At 39.1% G+C, this 17,500-nt stretch overlaps 6 non-coding genes across 6 annotated transcripts; 5 read left to right on the top strand and 1 right to left on the bottom strand.

Moving 5' to 3' along the window:
- The first annotated feature begins 92 nt into the window (after nt 1-92).
- On the top strand, nt 93-165 carry TRNAM-CAU (transfer RNA methionine (anticodon CAU)). Its single transcript has one exon. It is a non-coding gene; the product is annotated as a tRNA-Met (tRNA).
- Nucleotides 166-1,194: 1,029 nt separating this feature from the next.
- TRNAM-CAU (transfer RNA methionine (anticodon CAU)) lies at nt 1,195-1,267 on the top strand. Its single transcript has one exon. It is a non-coding gene; the product is annotated as a tRNA-Met (tRNA).
- A 1,027-nt stretch (nt 1,268-2,294) lies between these two features.
- Nucleotides 2,295-2,367, top strand: TRNAM-CAU (transfer RNA methionine (anticodon CAU)). Its single transcript has one exon. It is a non-coding gene; the product is annotated as a tRNA-Met (tRNA).
- Nucleotides 2,368-3,233: 866 nt separating this feature from the next.
- TRNAE-UUC (transfer RNA glutamic acid (anticodon UUC)) lies at nt 3,234-3,305 on the bottom strand. Its single transcript has one exon. It is a non-coding gene; the product is annotated as a tRNA-Glu (tRNA).
- A 91-nt stretch (nt 3,306-3,396) lies between these two features.
- TRNAM-CAU (transfer RNA methionine (anticodon CAU)) lies at nt 3,397-3,469 on the top strand. The gene has a single exon. It is a non-coding gene; the product is annotated as a tRNA-Met (tRNA).
- A 9,811-nt stretch (nt 3,470-13,280) lies between these two features.
- Nucleotides 13,281-13,353, top strand: TRNAM-CAU (transfer RNA methionine (anticodon CAU)). Its single transcript has one exon. It is a non-coding gene; the product is annotated as a tRNA-Met (tRNA).
- The last annotated feature ends 4,147 nt before the right edge of the window (nt 13,354-17,500 follow it).

The following is a 17,500-nucleotide window of genomic DNA, read 5'->3' as shown; positions in this document are numbered from 1 at the left end:
AAGTGTTGTTCTCATAAGACGTTGTCAATGTGGAAAAAGAAGAACTTAATTGCTTTCAGTAAGTAAGTTTGGCACATCCTTGCTAGAAGCTTGCCTCGTTAGCGCAGTAGGTAGCGCGTCAGTCTCATAATCTGAAGGTCGTGAGTTCGATCCTCACACGGGGCACTATGCTTTAGATATTTTGTCTCCATCTTGACTAGACAGCCAGAACTGTATCCACTCAGTACCAAAAAACGTCAGATATAAAGGAAGGGGGTTTTGGATCCTTTGAAACCAAATAGTTAAAAGTCAAAAGTAAAAATGATTTGTGATATGAATTCAAATGGAGTATTGAGCAAAAGAATGGAATGAATGTCCAAAATCTATTGTGGTCAGCATTTTTTGCTGCAAAGAGCAAATCCAAGCTAGACTGACTGTATGCATGGCTTGTGTCGACCTTTCAATGCGTGACTTATTACAGAAAAAGTGGCAATCCCATAGCAGGAATCGAACCAGTAAACTAAGAATACTGGTTGCTTGGTCAAATGGGATAACCCAAAGAGTCACAGAAAAAATGAGAGGCGTAAAAAAAAAAAAAAAGAAAAAAAAAATGTTGCTTTGATTAAAAAACTTTTTCCTTTCAACAGTTTAAACTTGACTCATTTGAACAGTAGTTAGGAGCTAGTGGCTTATTCTGATGATTATGAGGTTTTCCCTCAGATAGGGTACAGTTCACTCCTTTTTTTTTGACTGGGGAGCTTGAGAAATTTGTCATTCAGTTGTTAAATTCTACAGATTAGAATGGAAATTGGAGGCCAAAGGACAGGCCATACGAGTTTTTGAGTTCCTCGACATTTTGAAGTAAAAAATGATAGTTGAGAATAGTTTGAGCTATGAAACCTATAAAAGTGTTGTGCAAGAGTTGGAAATGAAGTGCCAAGACCCTAACGTTTTGCAACTTTGGCTGCAAAGTGCAAATTTTACCTGAACTGCTTTTTTATGCAAACAACTGTCGGCCTTTGAATGTCAGAGATAGTACAGAAAAAGCAGCATTCCCATAACGGGAGTCGAACCCGGGCCGCCTGGGTGAAAACCAGGAATCCTAACCGCTAGACCATATGGGAAGTGTTGTTCTCATAAGACGTTGTCAATGTGGAAAAAGAAGAACTTAATTGCTTTCAGTAAGTAAGTTTGGCACATCCTTGCTAGAAGCTTGCCTCGTTAGCGCAGTAGGTAGCGCGTCAGTCTCATAATCTGAAGGTCGTGAGTTCGATCCTCACACGGGGCACTATGCTTTAGATATTTTGTCTCCATCTTGACTAGACAGCCAGAACTGTATCCACTCAGTACCAAAAAACGTCAGATATAAAGGAAGGGGGTTTTGGATCCTTTGAAACCAAATAGTTAAAAGTCAAAAGTAAAAATGATTTGTGATATGAATTCAAATGGAGTATTGAGCAAAAGAATGGAATGAATGTCCAAAATCTATTGTGGTCAGCATTTTTTGCTGCAAAGAGCAAATCCAAGCTAGACTGACTGTATGCATGGCTTGTGTCGACATTTCAATGCGTGACTTATTACAGAAAAAGTGGCAATCCCATAGCAGGAATCGAACCAGTAAACTAAGAATACTGGTTGCTTGGTCAAATGGGATAACCCAAAGAGTCACAGAAAAAATGAGAGGCGTAAAAAAAAAAAAAAAAAAAAAAGAGTGTTGCTTTGATTAAAAAACTTTTTCCTTTCAACAGTTTAAACTTGACTCATTTGAACAGCAGTTAGGAGCTAGTGGCTTATTCTGATGATTATGAGGTTTTCCCTCAGATAGGGTACAGTTCACTCCTTTTTTTTGACTGGGGAGCTTGAGAAATTTGCCATTCAGTTGTTAAATTCTACAGATTAGAATGGAAATTGGAGGCCAAAGGACAGGCCATACGAGTTTTTGAGTTCCTCGACATTTTGAAGTAAAAAATGATAGTTGAGAATAGTTTGAGCTATGAAACCTATAAAAGTGTTGTGCAAGAGTTGGAAATGAAGTGCCAAGACCCTAACGTTTTGCAACTTTGGCTGCAAAGTGCAAATTTTACCTGAACTGCTTTTTTATGCAAACAACTGTCGGCCTTTGAATGTCAGAGATAGTACAGAAAAAGCAGCATTCCCATACCGGGAGTCGAACCCGGGCCGCCTGGGTGAAAACCAGGAATCCTAACCGCTAGACCATATGGGAAGTGTTGTTCTCATAAGACGTTGTCAATGTGGAAAAAGAAGAACTTAATTGCTTTGAGTAAGTAAGTTTGGCACATCCTTGCTAGAAGCTTGCCTCGTTAGCGCAGTAGGTAGCGCGTCAGTCTCATAATCTGAAGGTCGTGAGTTCGATCCTCACACGGGGCACTATGCTTTAGATATTTTGTCTCCATCTTGACTAGACAGCCAGAACTGTATCCACTCAGTACCAAAAAACGTCAGATATAAAGGAAGGGGGTTTTGGATCCTTTGAAACCAAATAGTTAAAAGTAAAAAGTAAAAATGATTTGTGATATGAATTCAAATGGAGTATTGAGCAAAAGAATGGAATGAATGTCCAAAATCTATTGTGGTCAGCATTTTTTGCTGCAAAGAGCAAATCCAAGCTAGACTGACTGTATGCATGGCTTGTGTCGACCTTTCAATGCGTGACTTATTACAGAAAAAGTGGCAATCCCATAGCAGGAATCGAACCAGTAAACTAAGAATACTGGTTGCTTGGTCAAATGGGATAACCCAAAGAGTCACAGAAAAAATGAGAGGCGTAAAAAAAAAAAAAAAGAAAAAAAAAATGTTGCTTTGATTAAAAAACTTTTTCCTTTCAACAGTTTAAACTTGACTCATTTGAACAGTAGTTAGGAGCTAGTGGCTTATTCTGATGATTATGAGGTTTTCCCTCAGATAGGGTACAGTTCACTCCTTTTTTTTTGACTGGGGAGCTTGAGAAATTTGTCATTCAGTTGTTAAATTCTACAGATTAGAATGGAAATTGGAGGCCAAAGGACAGGCCATACGAGTTTTTGAGTTCCTCGACATTTTGAAGTAAAAAATGATAGTTGAGAATAGTTTGAGCTATGAAACCTATAAAAGTGTTGTGCAAGAGTTGGAAATGAAGTGCCAAGACCCTAACGTTTTGCAACTTTGGCTGCAAAGTGCAAATTTTACCTGAACTGCTTTTTTATGCAATTAACTGTCGGCCTTTGAATGTCAGAGATAGTACAGAAAAAGCAGCATTCCCATACCGGGAGTCGAACCCGGGCCACCTGGGTGAAAACCAGGAATCTTAACCGCTAGACCATATGGGAAAAGTTGTTCTCATAAGACGTTGTCAATGTGGAAAAAGAAGAACTTAATTGCTTTCAGTAAGTAAGTTTGGCACATCCTTGCTAGAAGCTTGCCTCGTTAGCGCAGTAGGTAGCGCGTCAGTCTCATAATCTGAAGGTCGTGAGTTCGATCCTCACACGGGGCACTATGCTTTAGATATTTTGTCTCCATCTTGACTAGACAGCCAGAACTGTATCCACTCAGTACCAAAAAACGTCAGATATAAAGGAAGAGGGTTTTGGATCCTTTGAAACCAAATAGTTAAAAGTCAAAAGTAAAAATAATTTGTGATATGAATTCAAATGGAGTATTGAGCAAAAGAATGGAATGAATGTCCAAAATCTATTGTGGTCAGCATTTTTTGCTGCAAAGAGCAAATCCAAGCTAGACTGACTGTATGCATGGCTTGTGTCGACCTTTCAATGCGTGACTTATTACAGAAAAAGTGGCAATCCCATAGCAGGAATCGAACCAGTAAACTAAGAATACTGGTTGCTTGGTCAAATGGGATAACCCAAAGAGTCACAGAAAAAATGAGAGGCGTAAAAAATAAAAAAAAAAAAAAAAAAATGTTGCTTTGATTAAAAAACTTTTTCCTTTCAACAGTTTAAACTTGACTCATTTGAACAGTAGTTAGGAGCTAGTGGCTTATTCTGATGATTATGAGTTTTTCCCTCAGATAGGGTACAGTTCACTCCTTTTTTTTGACTGGGGAGCTTGAGAAATTTGCCATTCAGTTGTTAAATTCTACAGATTAGAATGGAAATTGGAGGCCAAAGGACAGGCCATACGAGTTTTTGAGTTCCTCGACATTTTGAAGTGAAAAATGATAGTTGAGAATAGTTTGAGCTATGAAACCTATAAAAGTGTTGTGCAAGAGTTGGAAATGAAGTGCCAAGACCCTAACGTTTTGCAACTTTGGCTGCAAAGTGCAAATTTTACCTGAACTGCTTTTTTATGCAAACAACTGTCGGCCTTTGAATGTCAGAGACAGTACAGAAAAAGCAGCATTCCCATACCGGGAGTCGAACCCGGGCCGCCTGGGTGAAAACCAGGAATCCTAACCGCTAGACCATATGGCAAGTGTTGTTCTCATAAGACGTTGTCAATGTGGAAAAAGAAGAACTCAATTGCTTTGAGTAAGTAAGTTTGGCACATCCTTGCTAGAAGCTTGCCTCGTTAGCGCAGTAGGTAGCGCGTCAGTCTCATAATCTGAAGGTCGTGAGTTCAATCCTCACACGGGGCACTATGCTTTAGATATTTTGTCTCCATCTTGACTAGACAGCCAGAACTGTATCCACTCAGTACCAAAAAACGTCAGATATAAAGGAAGGGGGTCTTGGATCCTTTGAAACCAAAAAGTTAAAAGTCAAAAGTAAAAATGATTTGTGATATGAATTCAAATTGAGTACTGAGCAAAAGAATGGAATGAATGTCCAAAATCTATTGTGGTCAGCATTTTTTGCTGCAAAGAGCAAATCCAAGCTAGACTGACTGTATGCATGGCTTGTGTCGACCTTTCAATGCGTGACTTATTACAGAAAAAGTGGCAATCCCATAGCAGGAATCGAACCAGTAAACTAAGAATACTGGTTGCTTGGTCAAATGGGATAACCCAAAGAGTCACAGAAAAAATGAGAGGCGTAAAAAAAAAAAAAAAAATAGTGTTGCTTTGATTAAAAAACTTTTTCCTATCAACAGTTTAAACTTGACTCATTTGAACAGTAGTTAGGAGCTAGTGGCTTATTCTGATGATTATGAGGTTTTCCCTCAGATAGGGTACAGTTCACTCCTTTTTTTTGACTGGGGAGCTTGAGAAATTTGCCATTCAGTTGTTAAATTCTACAGATTAGAATGGAAATTGGAGGCCAAAGGACAGGCCATACGAGTTTTTGAGTTCCTCGACATTTTGAAGTAAAAAATGATAGTTGAGAATAGTTTGAGCTATGAAACCTATAAAAGTGTTGTGCAAGAGTTTGAAATGAAGCGCCAAGACCCTAACGTTTTGCAACTTTGGCTGCAAAGTGCAAATTTTACCTGAACTGCATTTTTATGCAAACAACTGTCGGCCTTTGAATGTCAGAGACAGTACAGAAAAAGCAGCATTCCCATACCGGGAGTCGAACCCGGGACGCCTGGGTGAAAACCAGGAATCCTAACCGCTAGACCATATGGCAAGTGTTGTTCTCATAAGACGTTGTCAATGTGGAAAAAGAAGAACTTAATTGCTTTGAGTAAGTAAGTTTGGCACATCCTTGCTAGAAGCTTGCCTTGTTAGCGCAGTAGGTAGTGCGTCAGTCTCATAATCTGAAGTTCGTGAGTTCAATCCTCACATGGGGCACTATGCTTTAGATATTTTGTCTCCATCTTGACTAGACAGCCAGAACTGTATCCACTCAGTACCAAAAAATGTCAGATATAAAGGAAGGGGGTTTTGGATCCTTTGAAACCAAATAGTTAAAAGTCAAAAGTAAAAATGATTTGTGATATGAATTCAAATGGAGTATTGAGCAAAAGAATGGAATGAATGTCCAAAATCTATTGTGGTCAGCATTTTTTGCTGCAAAGAGCAAATCCAAGCTAGACTGACTGTATGCATGGCTTGTGTCGACCTTTCAATGCGTGCCTTATTACAGAAAAAGTGGCAATCCCATAGCAGGAATCGAACCAGTAAACTAAGAATACTGGTTGCTTGGTCAAATGGGATAACCCAAAGAGTCACAGAAAAAATGAGAGGCGTAAAAAAAAAAAAAACAAATAGTGTTGCTTTGATTAAAAAACTTTTTCCTATCAACAGTTTAAACTTGACTCATTTGAACAGTAGTTAGGAGCTAGTGGCTTATTCTGATGATTATGAGGTTTTCCCTCAGATAGGGTACAGTTCACTCCTTTTTTTTGACTGGGGAGCTTGAGAAATTTGCCATTCAGTTGTTAAATTCTACAGATTAGAATGGAAATCGGAGGCCAAAGGACAGGCCATACGAGTTTTTGAGTTCCTCGACATTTTGAAGTAAAAAATGATAGTTGAGAATAGTTTGAGCTATGAAACCTATAAAAGTGTTGTGCAAGAGTTGGAAATGAAGTGCCAAGACCCTAACGTTTTGCAACTTTGGCTGCAAAGTGCAAATTTTACCTGAACTGCATTTTTATGCAAACAACTGTCGGCCTTTGAATGTCAGAGACAGTACAGAAAAAGCAGCATTCCCATACCGGGAGTCGAACCCGGGACGCCTGGGTGAAAACCAGGAATCCTAACCGCTAGACCATATGGCAAGTGTTGTTCTCATAAGACGTTGTCAATGTGGAAAAAGAAGAACTTAATTGCTTTGAGTAAGTAAGTTTGGCACATCCTTGCTAGAAGCTTGCCTCGTTAGCGCAGTAGGTAGCGCGCCAGTCTCATAATCTGAAGGTCGTGAGTTTAATCCTCACACGGGGCACTATGCTTTAGATATTTTGTCTCCATCTTGACTAGACAGCCAGAACTGTATCCACTCAGTACCAAAAAACGTCAGATATAAAAGAAGGGGGTCTTGGATCCTTTGAAACCAAATAGTTAAAAGTCAAAAGTAAAAATGATTTGTGATATGAATTCAAATGGAGTATTGAGCAAAAGAATGGAATGAATGTCCAAAATCTATTGTGGTCAGCATTTTTTGCTGCAAAGAGCAAATCCAAGCTAGACTGACTGTATGCATGGCTTGTGTCGACCTTTCAATGCGTGACTTATTACAGAAAAAGTGGCAATCATATAGCAGGAATCGAACCAGTAAACTAAGAATACTGGTTGCTTGGTCAAATGGGATAACCCAAAGAGTCACAGAAAAAAAAATGAGAGGCGTAAAAAAAAAAAAAAAAAAAAAAAAAAGAGTGTTGCTTTGATTAAAAAACTTTTTCCTTTCAACAGTTTAAGCTTGACTCATTTGAACAGTAGTTAGGAGCTAGTGGCTTATTCTGATGATTATGAGGTTTTCCCTCAGATAGGGTACAGTTCACTCCTTTTTTTTTGACTGGGGAGCTTGAGAAATTTGCCATTCAGTTGTTAAATTCTACAGATTAGAATGGAAATTGGAGGCCAAAGGACAGGCCATACGAGTTTTTGAGTTCCTCGACATTTTGAAGTGAAAAATGATAGTTGAGAATAGTTTGAGCTATGAAACCTATAAAAGTGTTGTGCAAGAGTTGGAAATGAAGTGCCAAGACCCTAACGTTTTGCAACTTTGGCTGCAAAGTGCAAATTTTACCTGAACTGCTTTTTTATGCAAACAACTGTCGGCCTTTGAATGTCAGAGATAGTACAGAAAAGGCAGCATTCCCATACCGGGAGTCGAACCCGGGCCGCCTGGGTGAAAGCCAGGAATCCTAACCGCTAGACCATATTGGAAGTGTTATTCTCATAAGACGTTGTCAATGTGGAAAATGAAGAACTTAATTGCTTTCAGTAAGTAAGTTTGGCACATCCTTGCTAGAAGCTTGCCTCGTTAGCGCAGTAGGTAGCGCGTCAGTCTCATAATCTGAAGGTCGTGAGTTCGATCCTCACACAGGGCACTATGCTTTAGATATTTTGTCTCCATCTTGACTAGACAGCCAGAACTGTATCCACTCAGTACCAAAAAACGTCAGATATAAAGGAAGGGGGTTTTGATCCTTTGAAACCAAAAAGTTAAAAGTCAAAAGTAAAAATGATTTGTGATATGAATTCAAATTGAGTACTGAGCAAAAGAATGGAATGAATGTCCAAAATCTATTGTGGTCAGCATTTTTTGCTGCAAAGAGCAAATCCAAGCTAGACTGACTGTATGCATGGCTTGTGTCGACCTTTCAATGCGTGACTTATTACAGAAAAAGTGGCAATCCCATAGCAGGAATCGAACCAGTAAACTAAGAATACTGGTTGCTTGGTCAAATGGGATAACCCAAAGAGTCACAGAAAAAATGAGAGGCGTAAAAAAAAAAAAAAAAATAGTGTTGCTTTGATTAAAAAACTTTTTCCTATCAACAGTTTAAACTTGACTCATTTGAACAGTAGTTAGGAGCTAGTGGCTTATTCTGATGATTATGAGGTTTTCCCTCAGATAGGGTACAGTTCACTCCTTTTTTTTGACTGGGGAGCTTGAGAAATTTGCCATTCAGTTGTTAAATTCTACAGATTAGAATGGAAATTGGAGGCCAAAGGACAGGCCATACGAGTTTTTGAGTTCCTCGACATTTTGAAGTAAAAAATGATAGTTGAGAATAGTTTGAGCTATGAAACCTATAAAAGTGTTGTGCAAGAGTTTGAAATGAAGCGCCAAGACCCTAACGTTTTGCAACTTTGGCTGCAAAGTGCAAATTTTACCTGAACTGCATTTTTATGCAAACAACTGTCGGCCTTTGAATGTCAGAGACAGTACAGAAAAAGCAGCATTCCCATACCGGGAGTCGAACCCGGGACGCCTGGGTGAAAACCAGGAATCCTAACCGCTAGACCATATGGCAAGTGTTGTTCTCATAAGACGTTGTCAATGTGGAAAAAGAAGAACTTAATTGCTTTGAGTAAGTAAGTTTGGCACATCCTTGCTAGAAGCTTGCCTTGTTAGCGCAGTAGGTAGTGCGTCAGTCTCATAATCTGAAGTTCGTGAGTTCAATCCTCACATGGGGCACTATGCTTTAGATATTTTGTCTCCATCTTGACTAGACAGCCAGAACTGTATCCACTCAGTACCAAAAAATGTCAGATATAAAGGAAGGGGGTTTTGGATCCTTTGAAACCAAATAGTTAAAAGTCAAAAGTAAAAATGATTTGTGATATGAATTCAAATGGAGTATTGAGCAAAAGAATGGAATGAATGTCCAAAATCTATTGTGGTCAGCATTTTTTGCTGCAAAGAGCAAATCCAAGCTAGACTGACTGTATGCATGGCTTGTGTCGACCTTTCAATGCGTGCCTTATTACAGAAAAAGTGGCAATCCCATAGCAGGAATCGAACCAGTAAACTAAGAATACTGGTTGCTTGGTCAAATGGGATAACCCAAAGAGTCACAGAAAAAATGAGAGGCGTAAAAAAAAAAAAAACAAATAGTGTTGCTTTGATTAAAAAACTTTTTCCTATCAACAGTTTAAACTTGACTCATTTGAACAGTAGTTAGGAGCTAGTGGCTTATTCTGATGATTATGAGGTTTTCCCTCAGATAGGGTACAGTTCACTCCTTTTTTTTGACTGGGGAGCTTGAGAAATTTGCCATTCAGTTGTTAAATTCTACAGATTAGAATGGAAATCGGAGGCCAAAGGACAGGCCATACGAGTTTTTGAGTTCCTCGACATTTTGAAGTAAAAAATGATAGTTGAGAATAGTTTGAGCTATGAAACCTATAAAAGTGTTGTGCAAGAGTTGGAAATGAAGTGCCAAGACCCTAACGTTTTGCAACTTTGGCTGCAAAGTGCAAATTTTACCTGAACTGCATTTTTATGCAAACAACTGTCGGCCTTTGAATGTCAGAGACAGTACAGAAAAAGCAGCATTCCCATACCGGGAGTCGAACCCGGGACGCCTGGGTGAAAACCAGGAATCCTAACCGCTAGACCATATGGCAAGTGTTGTTCTCATAAGACGTTGTCAATGTGGAAAAAGAAGAACTTAATTGCTTTGAGTAAGTAAGTTTGGCACATCCTTGCTAGAAGCTTGCCTCGTTAGCGCAGTAGGTAGCGCGCCAGTCTCATAATCTGAAGGTCGTGAGTTTAATCCTCACACGGGGCACTATGCTTTAGATATTTTGTCTCCATCTTGACTAGACAGCCAGAACTGTATCCACTCAGTACCAAAAAACGTCAGATATAAAAGAAGGGGGTCTTGGATCCTTTGAAACCAAATAGTTAAAAGTCAAAAGTAAAAATGATTTGTGATATGAATTCAAATGGAGTATTGAGCAAAAGAATGGAATGAATGTCCAAAATCTATTGTGGTCAGCATTTTTTGCTGCAAAGAGCAAATCCAAGCTAGACTGACTGTATGCATGGCTTGTGTCGACCTTTCAATGCGTGACTTATTACAGAAAAAGTGGCAATCATATAGCAGGAATCGAACCAGTAAACTAAGAATACTGGTTGCTTGGTCAAATGGGATAACCCAAAGAGTCACAGAAAAAAAAATGAGAGGCGTAAAAAAAAAAAAAAAAAAAAAAAAAAGAGTGTTGCTTTGATTAAAAAACTTTTTCCTTTCAACAGTTTAAGCTTGACTCATTTGAACAGTAGTTAGGAGCTAGTGGCTTATTCTGATGATTATGAGGTTTTCCCTCAGATAGGGTACAGTTCACTCCTTTTTTTTTGACTGGGGAGCTTGAGAAATTTGCCATTCAGTTGTTAAATTCTACAGATTAGAATGGAAATTGGAGGCCAAAGGACAGGCCATACGAGTTTTTGAGTTCCTCGACATTTTGAAGTGAAAAATGATAGTTGAGAATAGTTTGAGCTATGAAACCTATAAAAGTGTTGTGCAAGAGTTGGAAATGAAGTGCCAAGACCCTAACGTTTTGCAACTTTGGCTGCAAAGTGCAAATTTTACCTGAACTGCTTTTTTATGCAAACAACTGTCGGCCTTTGAATGTCAGAGATAGTACAGAAAAGGCAGCATTCCCATACCGGGAGTCGAACCCGGGCCGCCTGGGTGAAAGCCAGGAATCCTAACCGCTAGACCATATTGGAAGTGTTATTCTCATAAGACGTTGTCAATGTGGAAAATGAAGAACTTAATTGCTTTCAGTAAGTAAGTTTGGCACATCCTTGCTAGAAGCTTGCCTCGTTAGCGCAGTAGGTAGCGCGTCAGTCTCATAATCTGAAGGTCGTGAGTTCGATCCTCACACAGGGCACTATGCTTTAGATATTTTGTCTCCATCTTGACTAGACAGCCAGAACTGTATCCACTCAGTACCAAAAAACGTCAGATATAAAGGAAGGGGGTTTTGATCCTTTGAAACCAAATAGTTAAAAGTCAAAAGTAAAAATGATTTGTGATATGAATTCAAATGGAGTATTGAGCAAAAGAATGGAATGAATGTCCAAAATCTATTGTGGTCAGCATTTTTTGCTGCAAAGAGCAAATCCAAGCTAGACTGACTGTATGCATGGCTTGTGTCGACCTTTCAATGCGTGACTTATTACAGAAAAAGTGGCAATCCCATAGCAGGAATTGAACCAGTAAACTAAGAATACTGGTTGCTTGGTCAAATGGGATAACCCAAAGAGTCACAGAAAAAATGAGAGGCGTAAAAAAAAAAAAAAGAGTGTTGCTTTGATTAAAAAACTTTTTCCTTTCAACAGTTTAAACTTGACTCATTTGAACAGTAGTTAGGAGCTAGTGGCTTATTCTGATGATTATGAGGTTTTCCCTCAGATAGGGTACAGTTCACTCCTTTTTTTTTGACTGGGGAGCTTGAGAAATTTGCCATTCAGTTGTTAAATTCTACAGATTAGAATGGAAATTGGAGGCCAAAGGACAGGCCATACGAGTTTTTGAGTTCCTCGACATTTTGAAGTGAAAAATGATAGTTGAGAATAGTTTGAGCTATGAAACCTATAAAAGTGTTGTGCAAGAGTTGGAAATGAAGTGCCAAGACCCTAACGTTTTGCAACTTTGGCTGCAAAGTGCAAATTTTACCTGAACTGCTTTTTTATGCAAACAACTGTCGGCCTTTGAATGTCAGAGACAGTACAGAAAAAGCAGCATTCCCATACCGGGAGTCGAACCCGGGCCGCCTGGGTGAAAACCAGGAATCCTAACCGCTAGACCATATGGGAAGTGTTGTTCTCATAAGACGTTGTCAATGTGGAAAAAGAAGAACTTAATTGCTTTGAGTAAGTAAGTTTGGCACATCCTTGCTAGAAGCTTGCCTCGTTAGCGCAGTAGGTAGTGCGTCAGTCTCATAATCTGAAGTTCGTGAGTTCAATCCTCACATGGGGCACTATGCTTTAGATATTTTGTCTCCATCTTGACTAGACAGCCAGAACTGTATCCACTCAGTACCAAAAAACGTCAGATATAAAGGAAGGGGGTTTTGGATCCTTTGAAACCAAATAGTTAAAAGTCAAAAGTAAAAATGATTTGTGATATGAATTCAAATGGAGTATTGAGCAAAAGAATGGAATGAATGTCCAAAATCTATTGTGGTCAGCATTTCTTGCTGCAAAGAGCAAATCCAAGCTAGACTGACTGTATGCATGGCTTGTGTCGACATTTCAATGCGTGACTTATTACAGAAAAAGTGGCAATCCCATAGCAGGAATCGAACCAGTAAACTAAGAATACTGGTTGCTTGGTCAAATGGGATAACCCAAAGAGTCACAGAAAAAATGAGAGGCGTAAAAAAAAAAAAAAAGAGTGTTGCTTTGATTAAAAAACTTTTTCCTTTCAACAGTTTAAACTTGACTCATTTGAACAGTAGTTAGGAGCTAGTGGCTTATTCTTATGATTATGAGGTTTTCCCTCAGATAGGGTACAGTTCACTCCTTTTTTTTGACTGGGGAGCTTGAGAAATTTGCCATTCAGTTGTTAAATTCTACAGATTAGAATGGAAATTGGAGGCCAAAGGACAGGCCATACGAGTTTTTGAGTTCCTCGACATTTTGAAGTAAAAAATGATAGTTGAGAATAGTTTGAGCTATGAAACCTATAAAAGTGTTGTGCAAGAGTTGGAAATGAAGTGCCAAGACCCTACCGTTTTGCAACTTTGGCTGCAAAGTGCAAATTTTACCTGAACTGCTTTTTTATGCAAACAACTGTCGGCCTTTGAATGGTCAGAGATAGTACAGAAAATGCAGCATTCCCACACCGGGAGTCGAACCCGGGCCGCCTGGGTGAAAACCAGGAATCCTAACCGCTAGACCATATGGGAAGTGTTATTCCCATAAGACGTTGTCAATGTGGAAAAAGAAGAACTTAATTGCTTTCAGTAAGTAAGTTTGGCACATCCTTGCTAGAAGCTTGCCTCGTTAGCGCAGTAGGTAGCGCGTCAGTCTCATAATCTGAAGGTCGTGAGTTCGATCCTCACACGGGGCACTATGCTTCAGATATTTTGTCTCCATCTTGACTAGACAGCCAGAACTGTATCCACTCAGTACCAAAAAACGTCAGATATAAAGGAAGGGGGTTTTGGATCCTTTGAAACCAAATAGTTAAAAGTCAAAAGTAAAAATGATTTGTGATATGAATTCAAATGGAGTATTGAGCAAAAGAATGGAATGAATGTCCAAAATCTATTGTGGTCAGCATTTTTTGCTGCAAAGAGCAAATCCAAGCTAGACTGACTGTATGCATGGCTTGTGTCGACCTTTCAATGCGTGACTTATTACAGAAAAAGTGGCAATCCCATAGCAGGAATCGAACCAGTAAACTAAGAATACTGGTTGCTTGGTCAAATGGGATAACCCAAAGAGTCACAGAAAAAATGAGAGGCGTAAAAAAAAAAAAAAAGAGTGTTGCTTTGATTAAAAAACTTTTTCCTTTCAACAGTTTAAACTTGACTCATTTGAACAGTAGTTAGGAGCTAGTGGCTTATTCTGATGATTATGAGGTTTTCCCTCAGATAGGGTACAGTTCACTCCTTTTTTTTTGACTGGGGAGCTTGAGAAATTTGCCATTCAGTTGTTAAATTCTACAGATTAGAATGGAAATTGGAGGCCAAAGGACAGGCCATACGAGTTTTTGAGTTCCTCGACATTTTGAAGTAAAAAATGATAGTTGAGAATAGTTTGAGCTATGAAACCTATAAAAGTGTTGTACAAGAGTTGGAAATGAAGTGCCAAGACCCTAACGTTTTGCAACTTTGGCTGCAAAGTGCAAATTTTACCTGAACTGCATTTTTATGCAAACAACTGTCGGCCTTTGAATGTCAGAGACAGTACAGAAAAAGCAGAATTCCCATACTGGGAGTCGAACCCGGGCCGCCTGGGTGAAAACCAGGAATCCTAACCGCTAGACCATATGGCAAGTTTTGTTCTCATAGGACGTTGTCAATGTGGAAAAAGAAGAACTTAATTGCTTTGAGTAAGTAAGTTTGGCACATCCTTGCTAGAAGCTTGCCTCGTTAGCGCAGTAGGTAGCGCGCCAGTCTCATAATCTGATGGTCGTGAGTTCGATCCTCACACGGGGCACTATGGTTTAGATATTTTGTCTCCATCTTGACTAGACAGCCAGAACTGTATCCACTCAGTACCAAAAAACGTCAGATATAAAGGAAGGGGGTTTTGGATCCTTTGAAACCAAATAGTTAAAAGTCAAAAGTAAAAATGATTTGTGATATGAATTCAAATGGAGTATTGAGCAAAAGAATGGAATGAATGTCCAAAATCTATTGTGGTCAGCATTTTTTGCTGCAAAGAGCAAATCCAAGCTAGACTGACTGTATGCATGGCTTGTGTCGACCTTTCAATGCGTGACTTATTACAGAAAAAGTGGCAATCCCATAGCAGGAATCGAACCAGTAAACTAAGAATACTGGTTGCTTGGTCAAATGGGATAACCCAAAGAGTCACAGAAAAAATGAGAGGCGTAAAAAAAAAAAAAGAGTGTTGCTTTGATTAAAAAACTTTTTCCTTTCAACAGTTTAAACTTGACTCATTTGAACAGTAGTTAGGAGCTAGTGGCTTATTCTGATGATTATGAGGTTTTCCCTCAGATAGGGTACAGTTCACTCCTTTTTTTTTGACTGGGGAGCTTGAGAAATTTGCCATTCAGTTGTTAAATTCTACAGATTAGAATGGAAATTGGAGGCCAAAGGACAGGCCATACGAGTTTTTGAGTTCCTCGACATTTTGAAGTGAAAAATGATAGTTGAGAATAGTTTGAGCTATGAAACCTATAAAAGTGTTGTGCAAGAGTTGGAAATGAAGTGCCAAGACCCTAATGTTTTGCAACTTTGGCTGCAAAGTGCAAATTTTACCTGAACTGCTTTTTTTTGCAAACAACTGTCGGCCTTTGAATGTCAGAGACAGTACAGAAAAAGCAGCATTCCCATACCGGGAGTCGAACCCGGGCCGCCTGGGTGAAAACCAAGAATCCTAACCGATAGACCATATGGGAAGTGTTATTCTCATAAGATGTTGTCAATGTGGAAAAAGAAGAACTTAATTGCTTTCAGTAAGTAAGTTTGGCACATCCTTGCTAGAAGCTTGCCTCGTTAGCGCAGTAGGTAGCGCGTCAGTCTCATAATCTGAAGGTCGTGAGTTCGATCCTCACAAGGGGCACTATGCTTTAGATATTTTGTCTCCATCTTGACTAGACAGCCAGAACTGTATCCACTCAGTACCAAAAAACGTCAGATATAAAGGAAGGGGGTTTTGGATCCTTTGAAACCAAATAGTTAAAAGTCAAAAGTAAAAATGATTTGTGATATGAATTCAAATGGAGTATTGAGCAAAAGAATGGAATGAATGTCCAAAATCTATTGTGGTCAGCATTTTTTGCTGCAAAGAGAAAATCCAAGCTAGACTGACTGTATGCATGGCTTGTGTCGACCTTTCAATGCGTGCCTTATTACAGAAAAAGTGGCAATCCCATAGCAGGAATCGAACCAGTAAACTAAGAATACTGGTTGCTTGGTCAAATGGGATAACCCAAAGAGTCACAGAAAAAATGAGAGGCGTAAAAAAAAAAAAAAAGAGTGTTGCTTTGATTAAAAAACTTTTTCCTTTCAACAGTTTAAACTTGACTCATTTGAACAGTAGTTAGGAGCTAGTGGCTTATTCTGATGATTATGAGGTTTTCCCTCAGATAGGGTACAGTTCACTCCTTTTTTTTTGACTGGGGAGCTTGAGAAATTTGCCATTCAGTTGTTAAATTCTACAGATTAGAATGGAAATTGGAGGCCAAAGGACAGGCCATACGAGTTTTTGAGTTCCTCGACATTTTGAAGTAAAAAATGATAGTTGAGAATAGTTTGAGCTATGAAACCTATAAAAGTGTTGTGCAAGAGTTGGAAATGAAGTGCCAAGACCCTAACGTTTTGCAACTTTGGCTGCAAAGTGCAAATTTTACCTGAACTGCATTTTTATGCAAACAACTGTCGGCCTTTGAATGTCAGAGACAGTACAGAAAAAGGAGCATTCCCATACTGGGAGTCGAACCCGGGCCGCCTGGGTGAAAACCAGGAATCCTAACCGCTAGACCATATGGCAAGTTTTGTTCTCATAAGACGTTGTCAATGTGGAAAAAGAAGAACTTAATTGCTTTGAGTAAGTAAGTTTGGCACATCCTTGCTAGAAGCTTGCCTCGTTAGCGCAGTAGGTAGCGCGCCAGTCTCATAATCTGATGGTCGTGAGTTCAATCCTCACACGGGGCACTATGCTTTAGATATTTTGTCTCCATCTTGACTAGACAGCCAGAACTGTATCCACTCAGTACCAAAAAACGTCAGATATAAAAGAAGGGGGTCTTGGATCCTTTGAAACCAAATAGTTAAAAGTCAAAAGTAAAAATGATTTGTGATATGAATTCAAATGGAGTATTGAGCAAAAGAATGGAATGAATGTCCAAAATCTATTGTGGTCAGCATTCTTTGCTGCAAAGAGCAAATCCAAGCTAGACTGACTGTATGCATGGCTTGTGTCGACCTTTCAATGCGTGCCTTATTACAGAAAAAGTGGCAATCCCATAGCAGGAATCGAACCAGTAAACTAAGAATACTGGTTGCTTGGTCAAATGGGATAACCCAAAGAGTCACAGAAAAAATGAGAGGCGTAAAAAAAAAAAAAAAGAGTGTTGCTTTGATTAAAAAACTTTTTCCTTTCAACAGTTTAAACTTGACTCATTTGAACAGTAGTTAGGAGCTAGTGGCTTATTCTGATGATTATGAGGTTTTCCCTCAGATAGGGTACAGTTCACTCCTTTTTTTTTGACTGGGGAGCTTGAGAAATTTGCCATTCAGTTGTTAAATTCTACAGATTAGAATGGAAATTGGAGGCCAAAGGACAGGCCATACGAGTTTTTGAGTTCCTCGACATTTTGAAGTGAAAAATGATAGTTGAGAATAGTTTGAGCTATGAAACCTATAAAAGTGTTGTGCAAGAGTTGGAAATGAAGTGCCAAGACCCTAACGTTTTGCAACTTTGGCTGCAAAGTGCAAATTTTACCTGAACTGCTTTTTTTTGCAAACAACTGTCGGCCTTTGAATGTCAGAGACAGTACAGAAAAAGCAGCATTCCCATAC

Source organism: Anomaloglossus baeobatrachus, chromosome 4 (genome assembly GCF_048569485.1).
Source record: "Anomaloglossus baeobatrachus isolate aAnoBae1 chromosome 4, aAnoBae1.hap1, whole genome shotgun sequence".
In the NCBI taxonomy this organism is placed as follows: Eukaryota; Metazoa; Chordata; class Amphibia; order Anura; family Aromobatidae; genus Anomaloglossus; species Anomaloglossus baeobatrachus.
The sequence above is the reverse complement of the archived record's forward strand: the minus strand, read 5'-3'. Positions and strand labels throughout refer to the sequence as shown.